General features: G+C 41.7%; 1 protein-coding gene across 1 annotated transcript in view; it reads right to left on the reverse strand.

Annotated features, from left to right (window-relative positions):
• The window catches only part of COL15A1 (collagen type XV alpha 1 chain), a 282083-nt gene that overhangs the window by 211441 nt on the left and 56734 nt on the right, over positions 1–13908 (reverse strand). The window lies entirely within an intron of this gene.

Raw genomic sequence — 13908 nt, forward strand, 5'->3', positions numbered from 1 at the left:
CAGAATCTAAGCATAAAGAAGTAGAAATTCAATTTTCTAATTTGCATGAACATCTAAATAAGAAAGTGACCCAGCTGTAATCATCTCATGGGAGAGAGTTTACCTCTTCCCAGTGCTACTCTTATTTCCTTAGAGCATACATCAAATCCCACCAAGCTCCAAACAGATTTGTCTACAACCCTCAAGTCCTCCACGGTCCAGACCTTCTGTTTATGTCTCCATTGCGCCTGAACGGGTTCCCATTCTGAATTTTGTCTACAAATATCCTGTTACGCTCCACAGGATATTTGAGCTGAAATGAATTCTGGAGCCAAAAGCCTGCTCTACTCTCTCTGCACCCCTTAAGCCCACATTAAAATCTGAAATGAAGCTAAAGACTGCCAAGATCCTTGTGCAGTGGAGATGAATGGGAAAGAATCTCAAAAAGCATCACTTCCACACTGAACAAGGAACTTTGTTAGTATAAGGAAAACAGTATTACCCCAAAAGCAACTCTGTTTCGTTTACGACTTCACTATGGTGGAACCTCCCCAGCACCATGATACCTGGCTTCCTGCTACAGTTTGAAAGAAACAGTGCAGACAGCACTTCCTGTTGTAACTGACAGAAGCAGAGCTTTCTGGGACATAACGGCACTACTTCAGACGGGCAGTTACACATTAAAAGTTTGTTTAGGTATGTGCTCTGGAGAAACAACGTGTGGAATTGCAGAACAGCCTAACTGAAGCGCAGTTAATCAAGCTGCAGCATACTGAGACCAGAATTTTTAGCTGTTTTCCACATATACATTTAAACGTATTCAACTACGTAGAAGTGGTGTTGGGAAAACACTGCAAGAAAGCATGTCATAACTGCCATGCTGGTAAAACAGAAATGTGAAAGCTGAGCAAATGTCTGAACTCTACTGATGCTAGGGCAGAATTCTGTCTTTGCTAGACATACACGTCTACTGCAGAAGAGCAATGCAAGAGACTTCAGGCCAAATTCTGTCCATAGATGCTCCCATCCAGCTCCCATCAGGCTCATTAGAATCTGCAGAATCTCATTAGCATCTTGGGCACGTATATCCAAGAACTGTACATGGAACTTAGGCATAGTGTATACACATTTTTAAAAAAACACATCTCTAATCAAAACATTTTTTTTAAACTAAAATATTTATATCAGTATACCCCCTAATGTAGATGCAGTTATACTCAAGCTTCCCACTGGTCCAGTGTATTCTTCCAAATTTACGTGAATAAGCTACACCAGTGCTTAAACTGGTATATCAGTATAATTGTGTCCACATTAGGGGGTTACTTCTCTTTAAGTATACTGATTTCATATCCATATAGCTAAAGCAGTATAAACACAGTTTGTAAACAAGCCCTAAGCATTTGTTTCCTTCATTATGCCTCCTAATGCTATTCTTGCACTTCAGTTTGGAAAAAGAACAGGAGTACTTGTGGCACCTTAGAGACTAACAAATTTATTAGAGCATAAGCTTTCGTGAGCTACAGCTCACTTCATCGGATGCATAGAATGGAACATATAGTAAGATATAGATATAGATATATATACACACACATACAGATAAGTTGGAAGTTACCATACAAACTGTGAGAGGCTAATTAGTTAAGATGAGCTATTATCAGCAGGAGAAAAAAACTTTTGTAGTGATCATCAAGATGGTCCATTTAGACAGTTGACAAGAAGGTGTGAGGATACTTAGCTTAAGGAAAGGAGTACTTGTGGCACCTTAGAGACTAACCAATTTATTTGAGCATAAGCTTTCGTGAGCTACAGCTCACTTCATCTGATGAACAAGCCCCTGATGGCGTGGCTAATATGATTAGGTCCTATGATGGTGTCACTTGAATAAATACATGGACAGAGTTGGCATCGGGCTTTGTTGCAAGGATAGGTTCCTGGGTTAGTGTTTTTGTTGTGTGGTTGCTGGTGAGTATTTGCTTCAGGTTGGGAGGGCTGTGTGTAAGCGAAGACTGGTCTGTCTCCCAAGATCTGTGAGAGAGAGGGATCATTTTTCAGAATAGGTTGTAAATCTTTGATGATGCGCTGGAGAGGTTTTAGTTGGGGGCTGAAGGTGATGGCTAGTGGCGTTCTGTTATTTTCTTTGTTGGGCCTGTCCTGTAGTAGGTGACTTCTGGGTACTCTTCTGGCTTTGTCAATCTGTTTTTTCACTTCAGCAGGTGGGTAGTGTAGTTTTAAGAATGCTTGATAGAGATAATAGCTCATCTTAACTAATTAGCCTCTCACAGTTTGTATGGTAACTTCCAACTTATCTGTATATATATATATCTTACTATATGTTCCATTCTGTGCATCCAATGAAGTGAGCTGCAGCTCACGAAAGCTTATGCTCTAATAAATTTGTTTGTCTCTAAGGTGCCACAAGTACTCCTGTTCTTTTTGCAGATACAGACTAACATGGCTGCTACTCTGAAACTTCACTTTGGGGCTCTCTCTTCTAATTTCCTTTACTAGCTATATCCTACCTCAAAAGAAAATGGTTATGTACTTTAAAACAGAATTAAATTTTAAGTTTTGTATAGCAACTCCCCATTGCATACAATAAAATCTACAAAATAAAGTTTCTTCTTTTCCCCATTTTCTTCTTTTCCATCTGGTAAATAAACCTCCCTCCCCATCCCTGCTTCTAAATGGAACTCAGAGGATCAGGGCTCTCTTCCCCACCTTGCTTGAGCTTTATAATCACCTACCATGCCAGAAGAGGCTTTGGAAGAGAGTTACTACTTATTGTGCTGAAAAAACAGCAGAGACAATCACATCACTGGCCACACAAAAATTGTGGTTTATTGTTTTAAAGGTCAGGGTTTCACCCCTCCCCTTCGGCGACAGGAATGAATGCATGCATAGGGCCAAATTCTGCCTTTAAATATTCAGATGCAACGCTCACTGATTTCTTGGGAGATGCATGTGTTTATCTAAAAGAACAGTTGTTGGCCAAAACAATCCAGAGATGATTTTCTACCAGACTGTAATAGTTTAAAGTAGAGATCTGTCCAAACTGCAAAGTACTGATCTGGAACTGAAATATAAGTGTGTTCCAGTTCTGGGTTCCACTTTGGGTCCATTTAGATTTTGGTCCTACACTGCATAAGACTGTCTTTATAAACTGGAAACAACGTGACATCTAACATATGAACCATACCACTGTTGAACAGATGGGCAAAATAAATACAGAATGGGTAAAAAAATGACAGTAAATATGTTGACAAACTTCCCTTCATGTGCTCTCTTCCTGTCTAATTCCAGTCTTTGGTTGCAATCTACCTTCTGAGACCCATCTGGAAATAACATGTTGTAAGGCATGTACCTACGCATCAATTTACAACTTGTTTCTGGACTCAGACTACTTTGGGTTTGGGGTGGGTAGGGTTCACTTGTTTTCATATTTTTAGTTCCTAAAGTCGGTTCTCTCAGACCTGCTCTCCTCCAGACTAATGAATCCCCTCACTGTTTTATGGCTCTATAGCACATATCTAGAATCATGGATGGCACCCATAAAACTCTTTGGATATGTGCACATATTCTCACTTGTAAATGTGCAACAGTGAATTTCATCACCTCTGAGAGGCGTTTGAAGTGTTCACTTGTGAGCCCTCACCTAAAAACTTGTAATTAGGGCTGTGAGTTGGTTAAATATCTGATTAAAACCACAGTGAACACCCGATTAAAAATAATATAACCACTGCCCGTGTAATGTCATTGCAGCTGCAAGTGTTTTGACGGGAATGCTCTTTCTTAAAAGATGTAACCTGAGTAAAAAGCATGGGACTTTTCCGGATTGGGCGAATTGTTTCAATGGGAAATTTCCTCTAAAAATGTCACCGCTGGGATGCAGGAATGGGAGAGTGATTTCCAAAAAAAGCTGGAGTTTCATCCAAGATCTTTAGCAGATCTTGAGTGTACTGTACGCAGGGGGTTTGAACTGCTTTGGAAGCGGCTGTGAATAGAAATTTAAGTTATTATTAAGATGTCTCTACTTATGTGAAACAAATTAGTGATGCCTTAAACATCAAGCTTTTTTTAGACCACTGTTTATTGGGATTGCACCAGTAAACCAAGAGAAAGGTAGGTGATCTGGGATGGAGTTGACCGTGTGGAAAAATACAGCCTGAGCCTAACTCTGCCTCAACAACTTCCAGTGACTTCAGTGGGCTTTGGATCAGGTGACCAGTACCTTAACCACACCAGTCTTAATCTTGCAAATTCATCCATTCCTAATAATATTGGTGGGCCAAAGGTAGCCCTGGTGTAAGTGGATGCAACTCCATTACCAGGGCTGCATTTGTTTCCCTGTTTTTAACTGCATATAGCTCAATGGTGAATACACACAGCTTTTCTGGAAACTTTTGAGTGGACTCTGGATAGCAGTTAAAATTAAACTAGGAACAGCAGAACCAATAATATTCAGACATCTGGATTAAAGCATTTGTACTTTCCCACTGTTTTGTATGTGCACAGAAAGAATTCAGATAAAATCCTGAGTTCAAGCAACCATTTTCCAACTATTACAAAGCACTCCGTTAGAGCTGCTTGTAGCAGGGCACTTACCCCCGCTCCTGTGAAAGGCTAGGCTGATTAGCGAAGCAGCCACAGCTGGGGCCACACCCCAATCAGGCCACAGCTGGCCCTATAAAAGGGCTGTGAGCCAGGAGCTGAGTCAGTCTTTTGCTAGCTGTAGAGAGAGAAGGACTTGGCTACCTAGGAGAAAATGGTACCTAGAGTGGAGCAGGGCTGGGGAGCTCCAGCCTGGCAACTCCCCAGGCTGAGACCTAAGTAAAGGCCTGTGCAGGTACTGGGGCAGGGAGGTGCAGCTCAGAGATAGGCAGAGGCAGCTGGTCCAACCTCCTTGCCAATGATGAGTGGCCATGACAGACTGCAGTCTGCCCCAGTGAGCGGAGGCTAGATAATGACTAGCAGTAACCACTGAGGCAAGGTGGGGAAACCCAGAGCAAGGGGGTACTGCTGGGGCAGAATCCTGAGGTAAAGGGCACTGGGGTCTGGGAGGGACAGGGGTTCCAGTGGCAGGTGAGACAATGGCCAGGAGGAGGCGCTCTGTATGCTGGAGAGCTAATTCCCAAGACTACCAGCAGGAGGTACGCACCGGTGAGTCTTTGCCTTGCTACATTGCTCTTCTAAGGGGGGAAAAGATTGTATAAATCGATAGACTTCAGAAACCTGCCCCCCACAGGCAGAGACAGCTAGGCTACTGACAAGGAGACTGTGCAGCAGCTTTCTCCTGCCAACTGTTTCATCTCTTGAAAATGAGCAAAATATGCCTCCAGCATGCTGAGAGAATGACTTTTAAAGACCAAATTCTTTTAGCCTGACTCTATGAAACACAATTGCAAAGGCCCAAATTTGGGACATGAGAGAAGAAATATTGCTGGAATTTCTTTCGGGTAAAGGGGAGTAAGATTTGCTCCATGTGATGTGAAGCTAATCACTGCCATGACAGCAGAACAAATGCATTGCTGTTTTCTCTTGGGCTACTACAAGAGGTTAGGTCTGGAGGATGATACATAATACAACTTGAGCTTTGAAAGCTTTACAACTACTTAAGCACAAATGTTATATATAGGGCTGACTGGTTTAGTCAACTCCCCATCTCCTTTTTATTTTTTTTAAACCAAATGGGTTTTGATGACATGATTATTTGTTTACTCATTTGCTCAATATGAAGATTCTGTTCCAATTTAACTCAATGAGAGGAGAGGGAGGACCCTGCTGTACATTAAATTGTCCATATAGCATATATTAATAGTCCTGTAACCAAACAAACAGATAATTGTTAAACAGCAACACAGGAAACCAAACATTCTGCACCAAATCTGACAGAGTATGTCTACACTGGAGCAGGAGACATACCCATGCCAGCTCTAATTGAGCTAGGACACTAAAAAATAGAAGGGTAGCCACGGTGGTGGAAGCAGCAGGAAGAGCTACCCGCCCCAAGTACAATCCCATCTGAGACCATAGGTCCATACTCTGGCAACTAGCCCTTCTTGCTGCCCATGCTGCTGGGGCTACATTTCTATTTTTAATGTGTTAGTTTAAGTAGAGCTAGCACAAATGTCTGCTTGAGGTGGAAATTCCACCTCTCAGTGAGAGTAGAGACATACCCATAGTCACAGTTCTCAAGCTGAGGAAAGGGCCTGGAGTCCCTGCAGCAGAGAGAAAGGAAAGCTTGGATGAAGTTATGATGTATTAGATCTTCCTTGCATGAAATTATTTTCACACTGCTTTGTATTCATAACTCAGCTTTATCTATTTGTTTTCTCACTCTCTCTTCTCCCCCCTGCGCCATCTAATGTTCACAATGACAGCCCATGCTTGTATTTCCATTGCCAAATATGTTTCCCAGTAGCTCACTCTTTTTTGTCTGTCCATGAATGCCTTTCTAATATAGAACACGTCCATTGTTTTCAGTTTGTGCCCTAGTGTAAGGGCTAAAGAGCAGCCTTTCAATAGCTCTAGATGCCCACTGAGACAGACCTAGTTAGATGACAGGAACCACATCCGACAAAGACATTAAAAATAACAAGCTAATGGCTTCAAAAACAGTTGACGTCAGGCTCTTCCTCACCTTACATCATTACCAAGCAACATTCTTTCCTCCTTTGCCCATTCCCAGCTCACGTAACCAAGACAAATAAGACTCAGAGCTCCCTTTATATGGGAGCAGGTAAACCATATACTACAATGCATGTGATGCAAATCTTACGCAATCTCCATTATTTCAAAACACAGTAATTCTGTATTCCATGGGATATCATAACTGCTGTACCCCATCACTTCACAAATAAAACTCTGCTGTTACCTTTGATGTGCAGTCAAATTTCTTCTTCTTCAACAAAGATGTTTACCTTAGCACAGTGCAAAGGTTTCACAGCTCTCTGTAGCTGCAGCCAAAGAGCACAGCCAGGGCCTTCCTTCACTCTCCAAAATGTAAGTAAATGATCTAAAGAGAATCACAAGGGAAATGGCCTGCTTTGAAGTCCACATAGTACTGAATTGGCTAGGTCAGTAGCTCTCAACCTTTCCAGACTACTGTGTCCCTTTCAGGAGTCTTACATATCCAAGTTTCACCTCAATAAAAACTACTTGCTTACAAAAGTGTCACAGCACACTAGTACTGAAAAATCACTCACTTTCTCATTTTTACCATCTAATTATAAAATCAATTGAAATATAAATATTGTATTTGCATGTCAGTCTATAATATATAGATCAGTATATAAACAATGAAATTTTAGTTTGTACTGATTTCGCTAGTGCTTTTTATGTAGCCTGTTGTAAAACTCAGCAAAACTAGATGAGTTGCTGTACCCCCTGGAAGATCTCTGCGTATCCCCGGGGGTACACATACCCCTGGTTGGGAACCACTGAGCTAGGTGAATAAAGTAGAAAATGATTTCCCTGCTGCTGCAATTCCCAGCAAAAACAGCATCTGCTCCATGTACCCAGTTTGAAACTGCAACCAAGATATTCTTTGAAATAAGAGAAGCAAGAACCTGAAGTCTTTTCCCCAAAGCCAAAGGAAGATCTAATACACAAGGGACTTCATTTCAGCAGTGCTGCACACCCACAAAATGATACTGCAGGTGTTTGCCTCTTCTGAAGATCAGGTCTAACTTTTTTATAACTGTCTTCTAATTTTTTTTTGCTAATGCCTTTTTCATCATTATTAGCCTACCCTCTGCTGGACAGAAATATATTTCATTTACATAGCAGAATACAGTTACTACCTTCTATAACATATATGATGCACAAAACCATGTTCTCTTTCACTTAGTGTGTGTTATGTGCATCATTGGAGGGCTCCATTATTTCCTTACATACATACAGGCTAGAAAACAGAAAATAAAATCATTTAACAGATCTCTTCATGGAACAGCTTAATTTTCCAGTCCCCCCACCCCGCCAGTGGAATCATGACTTGTCCTTTTATCAGGTTGATTCCTTTGCCAGCTCTTTACATAGAAGGGCTTCCATATATTTTGTGCACACTGTAGTTAGGATGCTCATTTCAATGTATTAAGTAGGTCATCTTTTATGTGGCTTCCACTGTATCACTACTTAACTACAAAAATTTATGCTTATGTATAAAATGTGTTACCCACAGAAATCAGGAAATTCAAATATAGCACAGATGCTGAACTAATTTCCTATTAAAGTCCTTCTTTCTTCGGGTCTAGAAATAGTGCACTCTTGTAGGTGCTACAGTAGTACACATTTAGAAAGAGATGTGCCTAAGGCTTTACACACAAAGCATCGTCGCATAAGGTGAAAGATCCAATGGAAAGCTTTGTAGTTCCAAAGACCTGCAAGTAGAGTGGGGTGCAGAGAGGAGAAGGACAGACTCACAGGAATTCTTATCCCAAGTAAACAAACAGCCATTAGAGCATAAGTTACTCTGGAATTAAACATTAAAAAGTCTTCAGATATATCTGCAATGGTGCAATAGTTGCTGCTTGCACTCCCAAAATAAGTGACTTTGAAACAGTCCGTTACTACAGAAGTCATACCATTATTCTAGGCACCCAAAGCGTAATAGCATCTCAGTATCTTAATCATAGAAATTAAATACATCAACCATTTATAGTTCATCTTGTCAGCATATAGTATTAGCATCAAAGTCTTTTGCTTGCCAGATAGGAAGTGAGAACTGACTAGGATGTACTCCATAATTTGGAGAAGTATGCCATCAGACGGTTTCATGAGGCATACCATATACTATGTCATTTCATTATGCCCGCTGAACAGTTTGGTCACAGAAGAAAGGAAGAGGCAGTTTTTATTTCCTCTTTTTTTGTGAAGAGGTTACAGACAACTGAACGCTTTGGACAATGGAGACCTCTCAATGTGATGGCACTTTCCATATGCTCTTAAATGACGGTGACCATATTTTCAAAGTAAATCATTAGGACACTTTTGTGATGCATTTTTTAGGGTCACAGAACGATAGGACGAAGGCAGAAGTACCCTTTTTTCTTTCAATGTGTGGTGGTGTCACTATTGCCAGTTTCTTACTCAACAACATGTGCATATTCTCAAAATGGAGGATTTTTTCCAGTAATTTATGTTCTGAATGAGTTTGTTCAGTGTTTCATGATAATCATAATTAAAATTCACATTGAGCAGATGAACAGTTGTTTCTACATTCATTCAGCTTTTCTCTTCACTGTTCATCACACCAAACATTCATTCCACTGGACTTTTTGTTTCTGGTAAACACAGAACAAATTATCTTTAGTAGAGCAAGTCATCTTGAAAAGATATAAAATTACAAAATAACATTTTGATTCAATGTTTGAAAAACTGGGACATTTCAGGTGTCCTGAAAGAAGTTCCTCAGACACTGGGACATAGTATGGTACAACTGGGAGCTAGGGTCACTGTCCTCGCACTGTTTGCATCTTAGCCACACAGCTGATTCCTTTGTTCATTACATTTTAAAAGATTAGGAACAATAGAGATCTAAGAACTGACAGGGATTTCAATGACCCTCTCTAGGGTGGCCAGGTGCCTGGTTTTCAAGCGGAAAGTCAGGTTGAAAAGGGACCTGACAGTGTCTAGTCAGATCAAATGACTAGACACTCAAAGTCCAGTTACAGTGAGGTGGGGAGGGAAGGGAAAAGAAGCGGGGGAGGTGCCAGGTCATTGCCCACTCCCACCCCTACTCAGCCGCGGCCACCTCTTACCTTCATCAGGCAGCTGCAGCTCCCAGCCCTGGCTCTGCAAGCAAGCCCCTCCTGATCCAGGCAGCAGGGGGGAAGGGAGGGGGAAAGCAGTGAGCAACAGGTAGAGGGGAGAAGAGGAGTGGATGGGGCAGGGTCTCGGGGGAAGAGATGGGCGGGGCGGACCTTGGGGGGGGGGGGGGGGGAGAGCAGGGCAGAGGAGGTTAACAACCCTACTTCTCTCCCAGGGGAGATTTTTATATGCCTGAGCACTCTGTGTTTGGCCTATGTTTGCTATTGATTCTCTATCCATTGGTATGACATACTCTGTGAACCGCTGCCAGTGCCCTAACAAGAGGCCTGCTCAAATATTTTCCGCCTGTCACATCATGAGTTTATCATTTTAATTACTTTGGCTCTGATTCTTGTCTTTCTAACTGACCTTAGCTTTCAAGCTGATGGAGTCTGCAACCCCTTGGCTTTATCAATTGGCCTTCTGTTTCCTACAAGGACTGGGGGGTTGGGAAAGATCCTTTATTTTTCTCAATTTGCCTGTACTTGGCCAGCCAGTGCAGCTGGACAGTCTGCAGCTGTGCATCACATGCTGTGTCTGTCCACAGCATGAGCACTATCCAGCTGTGCACCCAGCACAGACAGCAGAAGAAAAGCAGGGTAATTAGGTTAGTAAATCTCCAAGGACAAAAACTAAAACATACCATTGCAAGTTTAAAGAATGCTTGCTATGCAAATATCTTGTATCATAGGGACACATCACATATAAAGAGAAGTTAATTATATTTAGGTCAATCCCACTTTGAATTAGCATGCAGTTTATACCACAATATATTTTCTATCAACCAGAATTTCTTTCTGAAACTATATAGAAGAATGGCTTTTACTTATGTTCTAGGTCTATATAGTAACCAAACTTTGTGCAAATATTCACCCTATATTTTCTTAAGGTGCAATTCCACGCACCCCTTCCTTCCCTCTATGTGGACAAAGCCTGAACCCCAGTGAGACCACTTTGGCACTCTTATACAGGCATTGCTAAGAATTCCATGTAAACAACTGCACACGCAGTCATTTGCAGTGCATGACAAGTTCTCTTGATCCTACAAAAACTAGGAACGATGCTAGGTGTTCTTAAATACCAGTTACTAGGACTTCATCTGTTAGCAATCTCTCTCATAACAGGCACCACAGAGAGTGAAGAGACCATAGGGAGTGCACCTCAACTCTCTCTGCCCCATGCACCAATGTTTCACAGTTTGAGTTTTAAATATTGCATATTAAATGTTTGCAGCAATTTGCAAACAACAAACTCACAGAATTAAAAAGCACTTTAAAAATGTATCTAATATGAGGAAACTTCAATCTGCACAGGGACATTCCATCAGCTTGTGTTATTAGTTGTTAATCATCTTTTCAGCTCTAACACTCAGAATAGTTTGCGGGGGGGATTAGCACAGGTGAGTTAGTTTGTCCAGTGCCATTGCCCACTTTTTGGCTAGGATTTTTGTTTAAATGAAAACAGATTAGATGCTCCAGACCTGCACTGCTGAGGTGCATTGTTTATCATTGGCAACTGAAAGACTGTGTGTAAGCTCCTTGTCAAAATATTGGCAGCACATCACTACTGCCAATTCCCTAGCCTAATGGCTTAAATGTGCTTACGTCCATGCTGTTACTGTCCATGCTATTTCAGTACTGAAAAAACACACATTTCACTGGCAAACCCATACAGATCTTTAAGGAACCAGCATTGATCCATTAGCTATACTTGCCTGTAATAAATGTGTTGCTTTCACTGTTTAAATTTTCAATAGATACTGACTTGCAGGACAACAAATTTATGAAAAAAATCACTACAACTACTCTATTAAAATATGGGACTGTTAGATCTTCCACCAAGGCCTGATCCTGGATGCCTTTGAAGCCAATGAAGAGTGCAGAATCCAGCCTCACATTAAAACCTTATTTCCATTTAACCTTGCTGCCAAAAATCCCTCAGAAATGTCTCTGAGCAACTAAAGGAATATATATAGATTCCATAGAATATGCAGTACCTGTCTCAGTTTTCTGCTACAGTTCCACACAGGTTTAAGACCCAATCACTACTGCTGTACTGTATAGCATCAGTATACACAAATATATACTGGGCCAAATCTCTCCTGGAATTCTCTCTCAATTTGTTTTGCTACTTTACCAGTGTCTGTAGTTTTTATATTGTGCCCATTCACGACTGTGGTATCTAGCCATTCAAAGATTCTGGAAAAATCTTTGACATCTGAGGCCTGATTCTAAAACGTGCTGAGCGCCATTAATGTTGGGGGTTGAGGATACCCAGCATCTCTTCGTAGGCACTTGGAGAGAGATCCATAAAAATGCATAGATGCCTAAATCCCAGACTTAGGTGCTAATTCTTGGCCTTATGCACCTAAATTCCGGATTTGGCTTCACTGTGATCCCACAAAACTCCCATGAACCCTGTAGCCCCCTAAACTGACTCGGTGCCTACATTTCAGCCTCTGAGCATGTGCACCCCTGGCTCCTTCTAGGCACCAGGACATCCTGCCAAAGCCCCACAGTAATTCACAAAGCTGGGGAAGATAGGTGTGCTCAAAGGTTGTCTATCAGGTCTGGTCCCACATGCAACCTAGGCAGCTGAATGTCTATCAGATCGTACCCCATTCAAAATCCAGAAACAACCGCAGCCACCCTCATAACTTTGAGTCCTGTGCGTAGATGCTTGACTGGGATGTGGGAGACCCAGATTCAATTCCCAACTCTCTGCCAGAGGTGGGGAAAAGGGGTTTGAACTGGGGTCTCCTACCTCTGAGTGCTGTGACCACTGAGCTATGAAATATTCTGATGGGGGGACACTCCCTCAGTCTCCCCTGTTAGAGCTGCTTCCCTGTAGATAACTACTAAAATAGCCACTGGGCTGGAGAGAGAGAGTGAACACGAGTGGGAATGATTCCATAGTCCAGTTATTAGGGAACCTACGTGGGAGGTGGGAGACCCTAGGTCCCATCCCCCTACTCCAGTCCCTCTTTCATTGTTTAGCCACAGTGAAACTAGGCTTACCAACTCTGAAGCTATTCCAGGAGATTTTTTTTCCCCAACATGATGTAATATCATTTTCTTAAAATATCCTATTAAAATCTCCTGGATTGCTTTCAATAGTCACTGGGAGATTGATGCCAATTCTGGGAGACTCCAGGCCAATCCTGGAGGGTTGGCAACCCTCAGTGGAACCGCTTCAACCAGAGAGACTGGGGGAGCCTCCAACCCCTATCGGGATATCCCATAGCTCAGTGGTGACAGCACTCTCCTGAGATGTCAGAGATGCCTATTCAAATCCCCTCTTCCCCACGGTGGAGAAGGAGGAATTGAACCTGGGTCTCCCACTTAACTTGGTGGGTTGCAGTATTGTTCCTGTGATTTTTTTAACCATCTAAAAGTTAGGCTATGCAACGCTGGGTATCACAGCCCCTATGTCCCTTTTGCAAGAACCCACACTTAACATCTTGCATGATCACGACCACAGTCTTGGACATCTTCTCTTAGTTTTTTCTCCCCCATCCAAAAGAAAGCAATTTGTTCAGTAATTAGACAAACCTCTGACATTCTTGGCAACTGGCCTGAGAGGGATTGAATTGACTGTAATAGGTAGGATTAATTTTCATGGGCATCCTGCTTTTAAATAGTCTAATTTCCATTTTTACTCAAATATTGCTTACTAGAGAGTAGCAACAGTGCTTTGTGAGATTTACCTAACTTACATATATACAGTATTGTTTTATAGATAACAAATTACCTTTAAGAAGCATGAAGGAGAACAAGTGCAGTGCTTTTTGGCCCTAGACCAAGTCTGGCAAGCATAACATGATCTTCTAAAACATTTTTCCCTTTGATGATTCTTTGAGATGACTGATGAATTTAAGTACCTGGCTTTATGGTTAAGTTTCCAAGTTACTTTTAGATTTTCATTAATAGCTGAGAAGTTTTCCTGACACTTGAGCTTTATGCCTTCTCCTTGTTACAGGACATTGAGAGTAAAGCTCCATCAACCATTCGTACATTTTTCTGAGTTACTGGTTATTCTCATTGCATCTTAACCTTACCTTTAAAAGCATGATATTGTTTATAATACTTTCTATGCAACAGGCTAGCTTTCTCCCGCATGCGAAGA

This window comes from Lepidochelys kempii, chromosome 2, assembly GCF_965140285.1.
Source record: "Lepidochelys kempii isolate rLepKem1 chromosome 2, rLepKem1.hap1, whole genome shotgun sequence".
Taxonomy (NCBI): Eukaryota; Metazoa; Chordata; order Testudines; family Cheloniidae; genus Lepidochelys; species Lepidochelys kempii.